Genomic DNA, 22473 nt, shown 5'->3' on the forward strand with positions numbered 1-22473 from the left:
TAATAATATATCACAATATTACTTTTTTTCTGTATTTTTGATCAAATAAATGCAGGCTTGATGAGCAGAAGAAACTTCTTTCAAAAACATTAAAAACAGTAATGTTTCCAAACTTTTGACCTGTACTGTACATTTATGTACAAATAAGTCAAAAGAAGGGTCCAAAAAGTTAAGAGAAGATTTCATCGCCCTTCACAAACAAGGAACAGGATACAAAAAGATGGCGAAGACAATAAATGTTCCTAGAGTTCAAAGTTAAAGTAACGGCTTTAACGGCTGCAACCAGATTTCTGAGAAGGCAGGTTCAGAAAAACCCTTGAGCGACTGCAGAAGACCTGCAGCAACACTCGGTGGCCACAGGCACTGAGGTTTCAGCTTTCATATTCGCGATTACTAAGCACAAGAAAAGTCGGCTTCAACTTGTTTTAAAATCATATAAACAAGCCGCAGAAGTTTTGGGATTCTGTTCTGTGGAGCGATGAATGAGAATGAAGCATATGCTGAAAAGTCTACAGTTCATCATGGTGGATCAGTGATGCTCTGCGGCTGATTTATATCCTCTGGCACTGGAAACCTGCAGCGTGTGGAAGGAGAGATGAAGTTTAGGGAATCCTAGGAGAAAACGTCATGCCGTCAGTGAGGAAGCTGAAGCTTGGACCTTCCAACAGGACAGTGATCCCAAGCATACCTCAGTTTCCACCAAGAAGAAGTCCTGGAAGATACAGTGGCATCACAGTCGCCAGACTTGAACTCCATAGTACATCTCTGGTGGGATTTGAAGAAGGCGGTTTCATCAGCAAACCCAAGAATACTGAACTGGAGGCCATTGCTCATGAGGAACGGGCTCAGATTCCTCAGAAACGCTGCCAGAAGCTGCTGTCTGGTTATACAGCTCGTTTGCAGCAGCTCATAACAGCTAAAGGGTGTTCAACTAAGTACTAAAGATGCTTGACATGAAGGGGTTGATTACTTTTGAGACTGGAGAAGTTGCATTTGGGGAAACCACTTGAAACATTTGTTGTGTTGAGCTATTTCAATTACTTTTGTTTGATTTGTTCATTGTAAACAGCTGGAAGTCTGTACATGTTGCCAATAAACTTGACTTGCAATGGGGGTTGAATAATTTAGAGTTTCTGGACCATTACAGCCCTCCTGAAACACTGCCAGCAACCACTTGTGTGAGGATTTCTGACCGGAACTTGGAGACCGAAGGTCAAGTTTACTCCAGAGCTTCCCCAAGCATCCCAATGATAACATTTCACTTCTTATCTATCAATATTTGCTGTTATTCTCAAAATCTTTATGATGTTTTTTGCCATTAAATTTAAAGTGTAAATTGCAGGTTAAATTTTTCACGAAGATAATGCAATGTGTTTATTAAACATAAAGATAAGAACCGCCCACCATTGTTTTTTATACCAAAATGCTGAATATAATATGAAAAGTTGGCACTTTTAACAGTGGTTTTAACCGCTCCCGCTCCCTTCCACTAGATGGGGCGTGACGTCATAAGAGGAACTCACTAGTAGAGTTACCGACATAGTCATAGCTATAGATGCCTTACATAACTACAGAAAAGTTGGTTGTATGTTTTATTTGATAAAAAAATTATGGATAAAATAACTCAACTGTAAACATACTCGTGTGTGCTGACTTCAAGGGGACCGTGATCCTGCCTGAAATGAGAATAAGCTATTCGCAAAACAAACGGGTTCAGGCACCGGGAAATAGTGTGGATTGAGGAAGGGTATTACATGACGTTTGAGGCGTCGATGAGACTAGCGATTGGTGCCTGTGCAGTGTGTGCATCTCTACAGCTCTGATTTGGACTGACACCATGTAAGTAAATAATGTCTTCAGTCGTTGTCCCTCCTTGCTATTCTACATGACGGCAAACTTTTGAAAAGACTGGCTTGTTCCCTTATATTATCCGGGTTAAGTTTGCACCAGGCTAGCCTAGACTAGCTCTAACGTAGCTACTCACCAGGACACCTGGCCAACCCTCCACTCATTCTCCTCACACCAAGCATTAATAACTCTTTGAGTGCCATGGGTCCTGGCAATTTCCTCCCCTCTCTCACGTCTGACCGGTTAAAAATTGTAGGGCTGTGGTCCATAAAGAATTTGACGGTTTCCCACATCCTCAGTCGTTCTCCAAATAGCCATAATACAGTAGGAATCTAGCAGAGTATGGGTTGCGAAGTGCCTCTTATGACGTCATCACCAGTTACTGAAAAAACACGCTACCTTTGAAGAAACCCCAATAAATGTTATTTTAACGCATTTTAAGACAGAAATAATTAAATATATACATATAGAGCACTTTAATTTACACATTAATTGGCTGTGGTGGTTAACCTGCAACTTACACTTTAAGATACTGGACAAGGACAAGATGTCGTAATAGATGCAATAACTGGGGCATGCAGTTCATGAGGGGTCTCATGGGAGAGCTTCCCACGGCTGCGGTGTGTGTGTGTGTGTGTGTGAGACTGTCTAATGGAGCTGTCGGGAAGCACTAATGTAGTGAAGAACAGGTTGTAGGACAGTGGGAGATGGCCTTATTCGACCCACGGGCCACAGGGTGTGTTTGTGAAAAGACAACAGAGTAGATCAAAAATAGATATTGATACAAGGGATACAGAACACATGCTGTTCATTCAAGATGTGAATATAACACACAACAGGCAAGATGCCACAGAACAGAAGAGAAGTGAAGCTCTAGAGACAAGAGACAAGCATTTCTTAGATTAGATATGACAAAGAAAGAAAGAAAGAAAGAAAGAAAGAAAGAAAGAAAGAAAAGACTATGTGCACTTACTAACTGCAATATAAATGGCTAGTTTAAAGGCCTTAAAGAGATAGTTCACCCAAAAATGAAAATTATCACATAATATTCACCCTCAAGCCATCCTAGGTGTGTATGACTTTCTTCTTTCAGCCGAACACAATCAGAGTTATATTAAATTATGTCCTGGCTCTTCCCAGATTCACTTCAGAAGGCCTTTATTAACCCGCTGGAGTCGTATGGATTACTTTTATGATGGATGGATGCACTTTTTGGAGCTTCAGAAACTCTATTCACTGCCATTATAACGCTGGGAAGAGCCAGGACATTATTTAATATAACTCAGATTGTGTTCGGCTGAAAGAAGAAAGTCATACACACCTAGGATGGATGGAGGATGGGTAAATCATGGGATACTATTTCTTTAAGACTTTAGCATTTACTTTAAGCATTTATTCAGCATCACTATCGATCGAAGTGGGTAATAATGAAATTTAGGCCTATTAATTCACAATATAATTCAATATGCAACACTAAAAAAGTACAGTAAATTGGTAAATACAATGACAATAAATAATAACAAACAAATGAAATGCGCTCATTCGTCTGTCATCCCTCACAGGTGCTTCACCGATACTGATTTCAATATTCCCTGCTTATCACTCACTCATTCCCCTTGAAATTGTTTTGTTGAGTTTGAGCCCACGCAAAGCACACCTGCTCAACACGACAACAACACTTCCTCTATCAGACGAGTCACAGACGGAGCGATCACAGGTAATAAAGAGCGCACCGTTTCTCCAGAACCAAAGGATTCGGCTGCCGACACGCATTCACCATCCCATCGGATGTCATGCCAACATACGCCAACGCTGACAGGAGGAAAGGGAATGAAACGATGTGTGGCAAACTGAGAGTGAAGAGGGGTAAAGACTAGGAGTAAAACAATATATCACAATACAAAAATGCAAAAATATGTCTCGTGGATAGTGATAATCTGTATCATGGATAGTTCACCCGAAATAACAATTACTGTGTGAGGAACAAATACCAGTTTTCAGAGTTTTAGTGTCAGTATTACATTAAACTACTATATATAATGTTGAATTTAGTGTGAACAGGGATAGGCTCCAGGATCCCCACACAACCCTACATAGTACAAGCCCTTTGGAGAATACAAGGATGGATGGACTTAACCACCAAATCCCACTTAGTGCTATCCAACTAGAACAAAATGAAGAGTCGAGACGTGATCCTACAAGACTCATGTAATGCCATAGACTGTGGTCTTGTTTGTCAGACTGTGCTAAATGTTTCTGTGCTAATCAACCATCTTTTAACCATCAACTCCCAGACCTTTCTGTTAATGTGTTCCAGGATGAAAGAGCGAGGGATTAGGAATGCAATCTTCATAATGGAGAAGACTAGAGCTCAAATCAATCAGCAAATCACACTCTTCTTAACTGTTGTTTTAAGCTGAAGTTAAGAATACTCCCAAAAACATTTCTTGAGAATGTTTTAAAGATTAGACTTCTAGAAGAAAATCTTTTAATTCCTGAAAAGAATGTTCTTAAAAATAGGGATGCACGATATATCGGCCACCATTGCGGTATCTAACGATATTTGTTCATTTTTAATGTTATCGTTATCAGCCCGATAAGAAAATTTGCCCCGATATATTAAAGCCGATAAATAATGTGTTATTTCCTTCAGCTGAGACGCTTCAGATGCGCACTGTTCAACATGATGGGTTTGAATTGCTTGAAATATGATTGGAATCACTTTGAAAAGGAAAATACAGTAAAGTCATATCGGCTACATAAAATTATAATGAGAACATCATAATTGTGTGTTTGGGACATGGATTTTAATGGTAGACTTTTGTTTTTGTAATCAGGCTGTCAAAAATAATGTAAAATTTGGATTTAGATTTATCGGCCAATATATCGGTTATCGGCTTTCAGATATAAAGAATTATCGGTTATCGGTATCGGCCACATCAGTGCATCCATAATTATGACATCTTTTCTGGCAGCATTCAGCACATATGAGTGCACGTATACACAGTTCAGCAGTGCGAACACACACACACACACACACACTTGAGAAAGGTGTGTCGTGACGAACAATTATTAAGGCAATGCAGGCATTGCAAAATGACAGTCATGTGCTTTTCATTCAGTTGATCAGCGAGTCTTTGCCAAGAGCCGCCAAACAATCAGCTGTTCTTCAGCTGAACGTCCTGAGAATGTGTTGAACATTCGTACAGACTTCTGAGAGCATATCTCAAGGAGTTTCTTCACTCCTTTCTCAAGAAGACTGATGTGAATCTGGCCCTAAATAACAGAAGAGATCCTGAAAGCTGAACGAAAGCAAGTGCTAGAAACGTGCTTTAACGTGGGCTATAAACCAGCTGTTGATAATATAGCATAGAACTTGAAACACTTAGCTATTTTAGAAAACTTTTTCAAGAACACGTGGAAATACAGAAAAAATGCAGTCGTTTTATAATAAAAGATGGCTAAACAATTATTTAAAATTACAAATGACAAAAATTGTCAATGTAGACCAAAACTTTCCCCATCAACGCTTGAAAAATAACTGTATATTTGATGTGTACTGACAGAAAGTGAATCTTATAATGGCTAAAGAAAGTAGATATGTTCAGTACTTACAATCAAAACTGGGTTCAGTAAGAGAAGGAGAACAGCAGAAAGCGCTCATCTTCCATTAATCTCCTGTGATGCTCAGAGTAATGTATCATGCAACAGCTAGACTCAGATTAGCGCGGAGATGCTAACGACCCACAGCCTAGCAACCGCAGGACGAGCCCAAGTAAATGTCATCCAGCCAGACACACACACACCACGGTCTGTGGTAAATCTGAGGATAGTCCTCGGAAGAGTCACATGCACTTCCTGGTTGTTGCTAAGAGATTCTTGTAAACACAAATTTGTCAACAAACAAACAACATTACATTTTTTTCAACGCACTCTTACTCCCAAATCATTGTGATTATTATTATATCTCTCATTTAAGACACTAACAGGAACTCGATTGCTTTCAATTGCTTGCCATAAGTGTCAATACTTTGTATGCATTTGCAAAAGTAGAAATGATTATTATATATATATTTTTTTTTTGGTAACACTTTACAATAAGGTTTCATTTGTTAACATTAGTTAACTACATTAGTTAGCATGAACTAATAACAAACTGCACTTATACAGCATTTATTAATCTTTGTTCGTGTTACTTTCAACATTTGCTAATACTTCATTAAAATCTTGTTAGCATTAGTTAATGCACTGTGAACTAACAATGAACAGCTGGATTTTCATTAACTAATGCTAACAAAGATTAACAAATACAGTAATAAATGTACAGTCATGGTCATTCAATGCTCAACAATCTTTTGCTGCACATCAGAACTATATTCTTTGGTTTTACTCATTGTGATGGATGATTCAGGGAATTTGGCCTTTGTGTTTCCTCATATTTAAACTCCTGTGAAACAAGAAGTCATAGCTGGACAATTTCATGTTCCTAGTCACCCTGGTGTGCTAAAAAATGTAAATATTAATGGGAATATACTTCAGAGATATTTTTCTCATAAAAAATTCTAGGGGTGCCAACAATTATGGCCAGCGTGTTTTGGAGAAAAACATTTATTTCATAATGTGATTTACCCCCCACTTTCAATTCTTTTACTTCAATGAAAGGTTAGATTTTTGTGAATTTTTTGAATGAAAGATCAAAAGGATAAACAATGCAGATTTATTTTTTAAAGCCATTTTTTATCATATTTATCAGGGGTGCCATCAATTTTGACCACCACTGTATTGCTCATTGTAAGTTCATGTTAGTTAATGCATTAATGAACCTTATTGTAAAGTGTTACCATATTTTTTACTTTCAAAGACACTTTTGAGCATCTAACCACTAAACCTAAACCCAATCACTTCTCAAAAATATAAAACATGTAGTCAAAATGACCAATAAAAGAGTAAAAAAGTATTACAAACTCATGTTGCTTTGATTCCGAGTCATCTGAAGCCAAGCGCTGCCATAACGTGAGGAACGATGATGCAATCGGTCACAAGACACACGAGAGCCAATGACATTTCACAATCAAAGATGACATATCGTCCCTCATTGTGGGTCATCAAGTCATCAAGACTCATACGCATGGTTTATCATTTACTTATCTACTCATCTAGTGTCTTATCACATACATTCTCTATATTTGTAGAGATACAAATAGTCACAGGTTCTATATTATGAAAACTGGTAAAACAAATTTATTAAAAAAGCTCCAAAATAGTAATATTTCCTATAGTTCCAAATTATTTTTTTTATTTTAAATGCATTAAGTTGGATCAATATTATAATATCATATTAATAAAAGCTGGATGACTTGTGTTTGCTAAATGGCATGCAATTGATTTAAAAAATATATTGCATGGCAAATAAAATGCTGCATTATTGTCTGTTGCAACAAACAAAGTTATTTGTGATTATGATGGTTGGCCACTTGATGAAATAGTGTTGTCTCTGAGGATATGTTACGACACTGGTGTAAGTAGATGATTTCTCTGGATTTAAACATTGTTGGAAACATTTGGGATAATACAAGTACACTTGTGCACTGTAAAACCTAATGCTCAAAATAATGAATTGGTTTGAGTAGAGCCAACTTAAAATAAACAAATCAGTTCAATCAGATTGACTTTTATGAGTATTTAGAACTTTCTTTTTCTTTTGAGTTCACAAAACTGACACATTTTAAGTAATCTCAATTGTTTTATTGTTTTGAGTTTTATGAACTTGTTTCTTTTAATTCAGGTTCAGACAAACTTAAATTTAACTGAAACTGGACTGGGATTTCTACTTCCCAGCATGCTTTTCCATGACACTTAAAAGGGAGAGTAAATGCTAAAATTAAGTGTTATATAATGTTTTTGTGTGTGTGTGTGTGTGTGCAAGATTAATGTTAAGTGGGAGATTTAGTAGCGTTTAATGTTTTGTTATGCTAGTTTAGCAGAGTTTCTTTTATGTTTTTGTTTTTGGTTATCATCATGGTGACGAGTGGAGCATGAGCTTGGTTTGAGAACAGATATATGTTAAATGTTTTATATTGCTGTACTCATTCAGCAAGTGCTATGCTATGCTAATGCTATCAAAGAATTGTGTTACCAATTAGCAAGGTAGCATTTATTGAACTAGCTAGTTAAAGCTAGCCAAGTTTCCACTACTAAAAATATTTAGGTTGAGATTATATGAAAATTTTAAGTTAAATGAATTAGCTTACTCAAATATTTCAAGTTAAGAGCAGTTAAAATGTACGAGTACAAAATAAAAATATGCAAGTTCTGCTTACTTAAACTTAAAATTTCTTAAGTTAAAAAAATTGATGTAACTGATTACCTCCATTTTTTGAGTTTTGCCAACTTATTCAGGTTTAGTGTGGTTTTTAGATATTTTAACCCAAAAATCTTACATCATGTGCCTTTAAGTTTTTTAACTATACTTTAGTCTTTTTCGTCAATAATACTGCATGTTGATATAGTCACAGTTAATGTTTAATGATGGATTGGTGTTGTCTTGTCTTCCCAGTCAGTAATTTGTGGATAAACTGGTTGACAAATTGTCATTTTGACAAATGGTTTAGGGGTCGCGTTAGGTGCTTAGAAATGTAATGTAAATATAATTATTGTAGCCGTTTAAATTGAGTTTAACTACTTCAACATATATCATAATGATACAATTATACCTCAACATATAATTTCATGACGATAAAATTCCCATGCCCTTCACATCTGTGTATTGACGCCAAAGGTTTATCATTAAAAAGCAATAAAGTTGCTAGTTCGTATAGCGACGTGAGTGAGAATGGGTTGCATTTTGTAATGTTTAATTTTCTTTAATCCCAAAATTATGTTGAGTTTAGCTTCTACCTTTCATTTCATATTCTGTCTTCAATATGCCGCTATGAAATATATATATATTAAACCCACGACGACGCAGGGATCTAAGAGCCGTGAGAGGATTTGAAGTGTGAACATATTAATCAGATGAATCTGAGCAGAACAGAAACTGAGCAAGAGACCAGGTGCAATCAGTGCTTAGTTTCTGACATCTGACTGTTTTTATTACGTAATAAAGCACACCTGCTCTGCTGCACACTGCCAGAAATACACACACACATGCACTAAAACACACACACACTCACGGACACTTTACTAGATACACCTGTTCAACTGCTCGATAATGCAAATATTGAATCACATGGCAGCAGCTCCAAGCATGTAGACATGATCAAGATCCAGAATGAGGAGGAAAGATGGTTTAAGTACGAGCTGGTTTGAGTATTTCAGAAACTGCAGTTTTTCAGGTGGTCTACTGGGATTTTCACGCACAACCATCTCTGGAGTTTACAGAGAAGGGTCAGAAAAGGAGAAATATCCAGTGAGTGTGTGTAAAAGTGCCTTGTTTGATGTCAAGGGTCAGAGGAGAACGACCAGACTGGATAGAAAGGCAACAGTAACTCAAATAAGCACTCGATACTACTGAGGTCTGCAGAAGTGGAGCATCTCTGAACACATATGTGAACCTGGACCACAAAACCAGTCATGAGTCACAGGGGTATATTTGTGGCAATAGCCAACAATACATTGTATGGGTCAAAATTATAGATTTTTCTTTTATGCCAAAAATCATGAGGATATTAAGTAAAGATCATGTTCCATGAATATATTTTGTAAATTTCCCACCGTAAATATATAACACATTTATTTTTGTGAGTGAATGCAGCACAATCGCCAACATAAATGGACTTTAAAGGAGATTTTCTCATTGTTTCGATTTTTTTGCACCCTCAGATTCCAGATTTTCATAATAGTTGTATCTCAGCCAAATATTGTCCTATTCTAACAAAGCACACATCAATGGAAAGCTTATTTATTCAGCTTTCAGATGATGTATACATCTCAATTTAAAAAAATTGGCGAATTAAAACAGTTCTGAAGGCAAAAGAGGTCCAACCCGGGACTACCAAGGTGTACCTAATAAAGTGGCCGGTCAATGTATATATTCAAATACAGTAATACACCCTTCATAAGTACCAAAAAAAAAAAAAAAAAACCATATGTTAGACCAAACCATCTGCATTTGCATGTCTGAGGAAACTAACGTGGCCTCACTACACAATATAGTCAAATCTGCAGACACTAATGGCTAGATGTACCTGAACAAAGGCAAATGAGTTCGCAATCAATAAAACCGAACGCTCACAGCGTGTCCACCGCCAAGACAGGAGAGGTTATCGACTCGTTTCTGTTGTCTGGACATTATACTTTAAATAATGACAATGAAGCGTATTTTAAGTCTCAGACATTATTTTTATTGAAAAATAAGTGATTATTATAACTGACAAAACAATTATCTGTTATTTAAACCATACATAATTTGTAGTATTTGTTGCACTGGCTTTAATAATGCTAATTTAAATAATTTTCACCAAAAAAATTATTGTATTAAAGTAATTTATGTAATTCTTCTTCCCTCAAGCTATAAGACTGCTAATCCGCAACTAACACACCACAATACTCCCACAATGCACTGCAACTGTGCTTTTCTACGCTACACTGCCCTACTGTCAATCAATGTCTTTGTGTAATGTTTGTTGTGATGCATATCATACAGGTCGTCTACTCTTTTTACTGTTTGTGTATATTGTAAGGTTATTATTCACTCATATTAAGTCTTTAATATTCAAATGCTTATTGGATCATTATTGCAGTGATTGTTTTGTTTCTAACATGTTATATGTATGCAGTGTCTGGGCTGGACCAGGAAACTAAGCTTTCCACACAACATTTGCTAAATAAAATACGTTTTAGGGGCAAATGTAGCCTAGTTAGTTAATAATGTTACCAAGGGAACACGTTATTTGTATCTGTGGATTTTAGGGTGAAATGGCCTGGGTTTGTTTGAGTGTGTTATAATTCACTGCATTTGTCATGGAGTACAAAGGTCATGGGATGTTGTTTGGAAAGTACGTCTGACCTCATGAACACACAGTGCCATTGTGCCAGTGCGCAACAGCTCATAATACACTAACTGTGTCCCAGAAGTTGTGTCAGAGGCGGAGAATGTGGAGGTGGGAAAACTGGATTCTCTAGAACAACACGCACAATAAGAGCGGGATGTTTATTCAGAAAGAAACTAGTGTCCGTTACGCTATTTTTATTAAATTGTAAATTTTGACAATAGATATGATCAAAATACCAAATATTTTGGCTATATTCTACAATCATGTCTAATAACACTGTTCAGCCTCATTCTCGTTAGATCTTAGGACTGCAAATATCCTGCAAAACTGAAAGAATGTGACCTGAATCACACATATATTAGTTAATTATGAACTGAGGATGGGAAAGAGCAGCAGTAACTATGGGTACAGAGAAGAGTGAGCTATATATAATGAGCTCACCGAGTGTAAATGTCTAGAGACCTGACGAACCTCATGAGTCCACGGGTCAAGAGGAATTAACCAAAGCTAACCTGCTGTGAAATGTGCTTAATCACTCCTTAACAGTTAGTTAAAACCAGCCTGTGGATTCATTTACGATGTGATACACACAGGGAAACATGTTTATATGGTAAAAACACTTGGCATATAACACTGTGTCAAAAGCACAAGTATAATAACACTTAGGCCAGAACATTTCACGTTTTAACACGAGATTAATGTGGTAAAATCACATACAGACCTTCTTTGTCTACAGTTATATCCCTGATTTCAACTTGTGCAATGAGAAGCTGAAACAGTAACGCTGGTTAGTTTTGCTGACTCATGCTCTGGTGTCCTGAGTTCAACCAGAAAGAAACATGACGTAACTACAGATCCATTAAAACCACTGTTTAGATGAAACATCCTGAAAAAGACTTCAACACTAGTTCTCCTAAAATCTACAGTATACGCTGAATTTTTTTCTTTCTTTCTTTCTATTATGTATATTAAAACGGTCCTATAATGCCCTTTTCACAAGATGTAAAATAGGTCTGTGTGTGAAGTTTTAGCTCAAAATACCCCACAGATATTTTTATATAGCATGTTAAAATTGTCACTTTTTGAGGGTGAGCAAAAACGCACTGTTTTTGTGTCTGTCCCTTTAAATGCAAATGAGCTGCTGCTCCCGGCACAGAGGGCGGAGAAAAATGCTCTTTAGCAAAATAGGTATGAAAACTTCAACACCCATAATGCACTGGGCATGTTGCCGTCCAAGGCCACTGCCACCAGTCTGCTATGGATATGCTTACCAGAGTCTAATACCGCCTTGCTTTAGTAGGAAATACTTCTTAGCAAACTTTTAGTCAGAATGGTGTCGATTATTGTCTTGTTCCCGGATGCAAGAATTCAAAGAGTAAATGTTTGTGGAGTGAGTTACTTTTGGTTTCCAGTGAAGGACCCAGCCAGCGGCTAAAGAAGAATCATGATAAATACAGAGAAAACGCCGCAACCCAAAACCTGACAATCCTTTGTGTTTATAGTCAACATTTCAAACTGGATGATCAGCATTTTAGTGCGAATGGAGGTGAAGAAACAGCTCTTCTGTCAGTTCAGCCTTAAGCAAAGAAGTACAGGTAAGAAAGCAGTTAAATAGTAGACAAAGTACAAACCTGATATACAACATGGGCTTTCACATCGGATAGTTACAGAAACTCAGTTACAGGAGCTAGCCACCAGGGCGCTTCCCTTTTTCTCACTGCCAGAAGGAAAATGAGTGTTAAAAATGGCGTGTGCTGGTGTTTCATATGGCATGTGTCCGGCCAGTCAACACACTTGCGTCACCAGTAGTTCCTATTGTCCTGGGTTAGACCCGACTCTGAAGTAGGAGCTAATTTAGTCCCCCAAAAGTTGGTCCTTTAAACTAAAATCGTTCCCAGTTCCTGCGGTGCGAACGCGCCGAAAAGTGCCTTTAATCTCCTCCAGAAAGTCTCCCCACAGACTTCAAAGTAACCGCCATCGTGAGTGCATTACTTTCAACACTTTTTGATCATTGTTATAACGCCACAGATCTCATACACCAGCCTAGACGTCAAGTTGAAAACCTGGAATATTCCTTTAACTGCAAGCACATTAACACACAGTAAATGCTGAGTCAGACACACACACAGAGAGAGAATTTAAAAGTTGATATGCATAATATTATATAATATTCTCCATTACATTTCTCCCTCCGTCACTCCAATAAAGACAAGGAAAGAGGAACACTACTGATGCATTTCATGAGCTTCTGTTTCAACATGCCGTGACCTCAAACATGTGCAACTCCGTTCTGTCATCGAAAGTTCTAGACACGTTTAACTGAATTCTCACACGACTCTTTTGCATACAATTAAAGTATACAGTAATTATGGATTGTTACCAAAACAAACAAACAAAAATAAAACAATATAGTTGCAAGCAGCAATCACTACTCAGTGGCTCTAGATGCATTCTGGGTACATGCATTTATTAAGCCAGTAAATACTACTAAAAGACACTTTCTGCTGCCAGATGTTTGTGGCCTATAACTGTAACCCACAGGACCAATCAGATCTAAATCTGACAATGCTCAATATGACACTCTTCCTGTAGCCTTTTTCCTATTTCTTCTTTTTTTTACCATAAATGTAATCCTTAGCCATTGCAACACCGTTCAAGAAATCAAAAATCTTCAATGTCTTGGCTTAATGTCACATGAATCCACTTTGGAGGACTATTTAAAAATTCAGATCCTGCTTTTTTCACACACAAAAATTACATTCAATCCAAAATGGCCGACTTGGGCTTAGCTAATGTCATTTTGACAGTTGTTTGGCTTGATAAAATCAATATATTGCTGCGTTCACACTATGTCGTAATTGCCGTAATTACGAGAAAGCAACCCTTGACATTCTCTACTCTGATTCGTTCACGTTCTCTGACTCGCAATTAAGGGGTTTCTATGGCAACACTATCAACACCAATATGAACCAGCAGCGGTCAGGTGGTACAAGTCGAAGCTCTCAGATAATTACGGGTTTACACGTTGTAATTATGAGATGTACGAGGACGTGAACCGTTTTTAAGTAGAAAACGTGTAATTACGGTATTTACGACATGGCGTGAACAAACCGACTTTTGGGACACTATCACATTAGTCAAAAGGTGAGTGATACAGAAGCTACAGTTTATTTTACTCTTTCCTGGTGGAGACTTTCATATTCACCAAACCCCTCACAGTTTGCATCAATAAAATTTGATCTGTTTACGTCATCAGCAAGTTGAGAGACCACATATCAGAGCAAATGATTTTCAGCTGGTTCCAATGCGTGGCTGATCGTTTAGAGCATTTCTAGAAGCTCCAGGTTTTTGTGCATCCATATTCCACCTCGAGGCATACTGTAAGGGCGTGGCCGTCTCTGTCACTATCCCCTGTGCACTTGCGTCACACATATGGTGTAAAACTGCATCAGAGCGGAGTGTCATGAATGTAAAGACCGGATTAATTCCCTAAAGGTGCCTGAAATCAATACAAGTTCACAATCACAATTTTAGCACTTATGTCGAGACCTCTGCCACATTCAGTCTCCAGTCTGAGTATGGTGTCATGGATCACACAACAAACATTACTGCATTACTGTTTCATATTTACAGTATATCATCATTATTACGGATGATGACAATTTCATGCATCACACCACACAAACACACTTCACAATTGCCAAAACATGGTAAATGCTTGTTGATACTCCATCATAAAATGCAGCAGCTGTATTTGATGATTATACAGAAAAATCACACACACACACACAAAAAAGAATCACAAATGAAATCTCTTTAATCCCTATTATGCTTTTCCGGATGTTACCTTTCATGCAGTGTGTAATGCAGCTGTTTTTAAATGTAAAAGATCAGAGTGCAGATAAAGGTTATCGTCTCCGAAAAGAAAGAACAGATTCTGAACTGCCTAAATGAGTCGTCTGCAATTCCACTCTCACTTCCAGTTACAAACCTATGTCACAATGTAGACCAGTAACAACAGACTGGGCCATCTCACCAATCAGAGCAGAGTAGACCAATCACAACGGACTGGGTCATCTGACCAATCAGATCAGAGTAGACCAATCAGAGCAGAGTAGACCAATCACAACAGACTGGGCCGTCTGACCAATCAGATCAGAGTAGACCAATCACAACAGACTGGGTCATCAGAGCAGAGTAGACCAATCACAACGGACTGGGTCATCTGACCAATCAGAGCAGAGTAGACCAATCACAACAGACTGGGTCATCTGACCAATCAGATCAGAGTAGACCAATCAGAGCAGAGTAGACCAATCACAACAGACTGGGCCATCTGACTAATCAGAGCAGAGTAGACCAATCACAACAGACTGGGTCATCAGAGCAGAGTAGACCAATCACAACGGACTGGGTCATCTGACCAATCAGAGCAGAGTAGACCAATCACAACAGACTGAGCCATCTGACCAATCAGAGCAGAGTAGACCAATCACAACGGACTGGGTCATCTGACCAATCAGAGCAGAGTAGACCAATCACAACAGACTGAGCCATCTGACCAATCAGAGCAGAGTAGACCAATCACAACAGACTGAGCCATCTGACCAATCAGAGCAGAGTAGACCAATCACAACAGACTGGGCCATCTGACCAATCAGAGCAGAGCAGACCAATCACAACAGAGTGGACCATCTGACCAATCAGAGCAGAGTAGACCAATCACAACGGACTGGGTCATCTGACCAATCAGAGCAGAGTAGACCAATCACAACAGAGTGGACCATCTGACCAATCAGAGCAGAGTAGACCAATCACAACAGAGTGGACCATCTGACCAATCAGAGCAGAGTAGACCAATCACAACGGACTGGGTCATTGACCAATCAGAGCAGAGAAAGGGGGAATCTTTGAATGCACCAACAACACTGTGAGAAAAGAGCAGATGCTACAATTAATTAAATTATGAGAATTTTTTTTATTTTTTTTTATTGTTTTACCTTGGCTGCATGTAAGCCTATTGTAGAATACTTCAAAACAAAATTAGACATCTTTAAAGTAGTATTATGGAGAACATTAAAGTTTCTCCTAGACAGCAATGGAATTAAATAGTTCACCCAAAAGTGTAAATTCTGTCATCCTTTTCTCACCCTCACGTTGTTCCAAATTTCTTTCTTCAGCGAAACATAAAAAGAAGTTCACATTATGAAAGTTGAAACTCAGAGCGTCAAACATCATCTCACGGCGAACCACATTGGTTCTCGCAAGTCATGTGTCCAACTCACGGCATTCAAGGTCTCAGCCACAATATGTGACGTAGTTTGGGAATGAGAGCATTGATCAATGCATTGATTTGAGAGTTAAATATTGAACTGCTTATCATAATAAAATGTGTCGCTTCACAAGACTTTTAGGCATATATGGATTCATTTCATGCTACATTTCTGTCCTTTTTGGAGCTTGAAAGGGTTGGATCCCTTTGACTTTTATAATACAGACAAAACCAGCTGAAACATTCTTCAAATTATTATCTTCTGTGTTGAGGAAAGAATGTCACACATTTGGAACGACACAAACTGATGACAGAATTTTAATTTCCTTCACAGGTTGAACTATTAAGGGTACGTTTACTCGACCACGATATGCTTAAAACTGAGAAGTTTTCCGCGTACAGACGACACCATTGTCAAAACAATCCCCGTTCACACGGATCCGCGAAAACGGCTAAAAACACTGTATTCTCCTGCCAGGCCAGTAGATGGCGATGAAACACTGTAGACTGAACACGTAACACGCATGTGCATGACGTCATCGTCTTCACAGATTCACGATTTTGTCGTTTTACACGGGCACCGTTTTCAAAAACTTGCGCTTTGAAACCCGTTTTCAAAAGTTTGTGTTTTCAGACGCCGTTGTCGTGAAAACGAACGGCCAAAACGCATAAAAAGTGTTGCGTTTTCAGTTGAAAGTGGTGTCGTGTAAACAGCTCTCTAAGTCTACAGGTTTTCCTTCTGCACTGCCAGAGAAAGACTGCAATGATCTCAGGTTTCTCCTCTAGAGGCTCAAACCTGTGCTCAGATTTATCTGCAATCAGAAGTCAGACGTCTCAACACAAACTCAAACATTTCTCATCAAACTCTCCCGAGAACAGGCGGACCCACTGTACTCTTAATAATATAGTACTCTTAATGATGTTGGGTTAAAAATGACCCAACAAGTAACCCAACTATGGGGTTGGTATAGCACCTTCCCAACTATCTGTGGGTTGTTTAACCCAACAGCCGGGTTATTATTACTAGAAATGTTTAAAATGACCCAACATATAACATAATGAATCAACATGCTACATTTTAATGCTACATTCATTGCTAAATTTCATAAACATTTGCTAACAAACAAGCATTCATTACTTCAATGAGCTCATTGTTTCTGCATTAAATTATTACATTATTTAAATTAATACTTTTTTCGCTAACTATGATTTTTTATATGTACATTTCTGAAATACATAACTTAGACAGTTTCCTCTGATAACAGATCACTCTCAATTGTAATGTGGACTCGCTATTCAATAATAGTAAACGCGCTATTCAATGAGTATATACGACCCTATACAATTTAATTGAAATTGAATGATAAGCGTAACCCAACGGTTGGGTTAAAAAAAATAACCCAACGTTTTTTACTGTGTAAAAAGTATCCTGAGCAATAAAAGAGTGAGTGTTTCTCATTAAACTCTCCCAAGAACAAGCGATCGGACCCACTGTACTCTTATAGTGTGTCAACAACTGACTCGATGACTATTCTTCACTTAATAATGTTGGGTTAAAGATGACCCAACGAGTAACCCAAACGCAGGTTATAACGTGTGCACTGACTGCAGAGAGCTCTGCTTTAGTCCTGTCACTCAACACACACACACACACACACACACACACACACACACACACACACACACACACACACACACACACACACACACACACACACACACACAATGCTCATGCAGCTTTAATGAGACACACACTTCTGCACACAGCAAATAAAGGTGCACTTCTGAATGTGTGTGTGTGTGTGTGTGTGTGTGTGTGTGTGTGTGTGTGTGTGTGTGTGTGTGACAGCATAATATCAGTCTCTGTCCAACACTGCAGATGTCAGTAGTCTAATGCTCAAAGAAATGAACTCTATTCTTAGCTTTATCAACACTATATTGATCCTTTTGAATCTATTCTGAACTGAACATGAACTGAATGGGAAAGATCGGTTTAATAAAGTTTTCTTTTCTTTTACGCTGGTTTTAAAAGCAACAAGCATTGTGAACTGTGAATTCAGCAATACAATACTTCCTCTCTGTGTTATCATGTGACGGCTTTTATAATTTACTCACGCTCATGTTAAGACTTTAAGACCCATCAGACTTTAATTGGACAATCTTTGAAACACAAATTCAGATTTTTTAATACGCACGAGAGAGCATCAGTGCGTGTGCGATGTGCTTTATGTATGCGTGTCGATCGGTGTTCAGATGTAAATAACCTTTTTGGATCTTTTAAGTTTCAATGAAGGGACAGAAACGTCCCAGGTGTCATTCAGATATCTTAATTTGGTCTTTCTAAGATTAACTAAAGTTTTTTGGGGTTTGGAACAACATGGCGGTGAATAAATGATGACAGACTTCTCTTTTCTTTTCTTTTTTGGGTGAACCGTCACTTTAAATCGTATTGCTTCAGTAAAGAAAATGTTTTCTTTTCTTTTTTCCTTCACAATTGAGCTTATTTTAATAGTAAATACACTTCTGTCATGAGTGTTTGGCACGGTTATATACATAACAGTGTTGATATGCTTGGTGGAATAGATGCTGTTATTACTGATGAACTTTGTATTATATGACTAAATCATATACGTAAAGTGCATAAAGTTCCTCTGACTCAATAAAATAATCTAAAACTCAACTTTGCTTACATTTCCACTCGCCTTGATTACTGTAATTCTCTTTTCACGTGCAACACCAATTTTAATATCTTTGGATTGGCTTACAGTTAAATTCATAATTCGGTTTAAGACTCTTGTGATTGCGTCGGTCGAGCTCCTGTTTATATAAAAGAGTTGTTGCAACATTATAATTCCCGCAGGAATCTTGTTTGCCGTCCCTCGCTCTCCCTTTGGATTTAAGATCTGGGGACACTTTTAATAAGTAGCTGAAAGAAAACCCACTTGCTTAAACTTGCTCATTTCTATCTGATTGTCTGTTTATAATGTCTGTCACTCTTATTTTGTTAGTACTGGGCAATGATTAATCGCGATTAATCGCGATCCAAAATAAAAGTTTGTTTACATAATGTACTGAGTATAAATATTTTGTATACAATCACAAACACATGTATAGAAATATTTGCATGTATATACTATATATACATAATTTATATTATATATAAATATTTTATATATATGAATAACACATTTTTCATAAATATATACATGTGTGAGTGTGTATTTATTTATACAAAATAATTATACACCGTACACACACATATATTATGTAAACACAAACTTTTATTTTGGATCGCGATTAATCGTTACTTTATTAATCGTTTTTATATTCGGATGTAAAGCACTTTGCTCGGGAAAAATGCTATAGAAATAAAAATGACTTGTAAGAGTAAGAATCGCACATAAACAAGTGTTGAAACGGGTAAATATAATAACCAGTTATCCTGGCCTTGAATCTGTGTTTACAACGCAAAACAGACATTTTCTATTTTTAGAGCATTGATTTATGAATGTGAACACATTTCTCTAAGGTCTACACTGAAAATCCCTTTCACTTTTAGTTTGTTAATCTGCTTATTGTTTTGAAAAGTAGGATATTATGGAAGAAACTTCTGTTTTTGATTAATAATGGACGGTTGAGAGCGAGTCACACACAATTTTACTGTAACAATCACTGTGGTTTCTATGGTATTTTAGTCCTGAATATGATTCACTTAGCCAAAAATGTTATGTTATGAAATCACTAATAAAGTAACGTTACCATAGTAGCCTATTATGGATATGCTACCATGTTGATAAACCATATTCAGGAGATGTAACGTGCTAATACAACGTTTCTGCTCACATAACTTAATAATTACAAGGTAGTAGGACACGTACCTCCTAATCTTTGAAGTATCATGGTTTATGAATATGGTAATTGTGTCATATTACCTCCTGGCTCTCTGTGTAAGTCATCTAACAGCTGTCAGTCAGTTTCCGACGCGTATTAATCGCACGCGACGCATCAACAGATGATGACACTCACAGGTCATCAGTGAAGATTCACGGTTGCTATGATACTCGGCTGTCTCGAGACAGAGATGCGGCTTAGCAACGACACACAGATGAGAAGGATGATGATGATGATGGGCGTGTAGGGCGCGATCTCTTACCATTACACTTCTTCATTATCCTGCCGAAACTACACGCAGAATCCAGCATCCAACACGTTATATACTCGATGCGATCGATCCCGCTCGTGGCGGCGATCATGTCTGAGTTTCTAGTGTTTATAATCCAGTGACAGCCGCACATCACAGGGAAGCGGAGCGCAAATAAACCTCACAGACCCCCAGACGAGAGCAATCGAACGATGATCCGCGGGAGATCGAGATACACGTCTGCGTTCACTCACTCTGTGCTGATTAAAATGTCTGCTGGAAGGGCGTTATGTTTGTTTTGGTGAGACTGGACGAACGAAAGGGCAGAGCGCCCCTTGCTGGATGTGTTATTATATTATATTATATTATATTATATTATATTATATTATATTATATTATATTATATTATATTATATTATATTATATTATTAGGGAATCTGTAAACACTCTAATTCCCATCATGTACAGTCTCTTCGTCGCCTTTAAACCCTCATCAACATCTTTTAACTCTCTCACATGTCTCCTTATTTGAACAGGAACATGTTAAACTGTCATAAAAACATTAGGATGTAGCTTAATGTATCTAATTAAACCAACTCATAGCATCTAAATAAACTTCTTCAACACTTATGACATGCAATCTTTGGAGACCTGAGATTTATGATTTATTAAAACCCGCTGAACACATCACAACATATAGGCTATATCTATAAGCTCAGAGTTTAAAATGATAAGACTAAGATGAGATGAGCTGTTGGTATATTCAGCAGTTTGCTTTCTTTCGAGGAGGTGAAGAAGAAGAAGAGCAGATCTGAAGACTGTATGTAATAAATCAGCTCCATCTAGTGATCACTGATAATATAACACGATATGTGAGGAAAAGCTGGAAAGCTTCAGTAAACTAAAACTAAACTAACAATAAAAGGAGTTAATATAATGTGTGAATAATAGTTTATTTCACTAAACTCAAATAGGTACAGGCTCAAACGGAGCATTTCAGAGCATGTTTTATTATTATTATTTAATTATTACAACTTTTGTTTGTCAAAATAGCAATTTGGTATATTTTTCAATCATTTTGCGTTCGTAGCGGGTTAAATTGAGCTGAAAGTCATTCGCTCATAAGCTAAACATTTTGAATAGGTACAGATGTGCTTTCTTTACGAGACTGACTTGATTTATTATAGTGTTTCATCTCTTGTGTTTAGATAGTTGCCTATTTCATATTTCACTGTGATGAAATCAAATCATGTGACTTGAACTGAGAACTGAGAGAGCAAACAAACCTGTGTGTGTGTGTGTGTGTGTGTGTGTGAGAGAGAGAGAGAGAGAGAGAGAGAGAGAAAGAGAGAGAGAGAGAGAGAGAGACCTACACACATGTATATAATGTTCAATTTATAAGTTCAGTTGTTACATACTTTCTGTATTATAATCTTTATTTATTATTATTATTATTCCCAGTTTATTCCCTATTGAGAGAGAGAGAGAGTGTGTGTGTGTGTGTGTGTGTGTGCGCGCGCGCGTGTGCGTGTGTGTGTGTGTGTGTTAAAAGCTGATGTTGTCCTGTTTCCAGCAGCTCAGTGTCTCCCAGAAGACATTTATCCGTGATCGAGATCAAAGACTCCCGCTGAAAGCTGAACTATGATAATAATAAACTTCACACTTTAGTCACTAACTCCTCAGTGAACTAATAACTCAAGAGTAGAGAGACACCCCTATTACCTGCTCAAACACCTTTATTGTGTTTGGAAGAGTCATAAAAATCTGATGAAGAAATGCTCAGTGTTCAGTCATGTGACACAATAACAATGTCAATAAAGAATATATATATATATATATATATATAGCACCATTAAGATTTTTTTTTTTGTACGACGCCATTTTCATAACACTGTTTTGACTTTCTTTACAATAAGGTTAATTAGTTAACATTATTTAACTACCTTAGTTATACTAAGAATTAACAATATTTCTATACAGCATTCATTCATTCATCTTAGTTAATATTAATTTCAACATTTACTAATACATTATTAAAATCAAAGGTTGTATTTGTTAGCATTAGTTAATGCACTGTGAACTAACATGAACAAACAATGAACAGCTGGATTTATATTAACTAATATTAACAAAGATTAATAAATACTGTAACAAATGTATTGCTCATGGTTAGTTCATGTTCGTTAACTAATGTTAACTAATATTAACTAATGAACCTT

The 22473-nt window shown here is 37.3% G+C and overlaps 1 protein-coding gene across 6 annotated transcripts in view; it reads right to left on the reverse strand.

Annotated features, from left to right (window-relative positions):
• The window catches only part of tex2 (testis expressed 2), a 51596-nt gene extending 31076 nt beyond the window's left edge, over nucleotides 1-20520 (reverse strand). For 2 of the 6 annotated variants that reach the window (XM_084108902.1, XM_084108899.1), the window contains exon 1: nucleotides 20267-20437. The gene's annotated coding sequence lies outside the window, so the exon portion shown is untranslated. The other 4 variants (XM_084108900.1, XM_084108897.1, XM_084108901.1 and 1 more) reach the window with 4 other exon arrangements.
• Nucleotides 20521-22473: the final 1953 nt, after the last annotated feature.

Source organism: Abramis brama, assembly GCF_963993115.1.
Source record: "Abramis brama genome assembly, chromosome: 1".
Lineage (NCBI taxonomy): Eukaryota > Metazoa > Chordata > Actinopteri > Cypriniformes > Leuciscidae > Abramis > Abramis brama.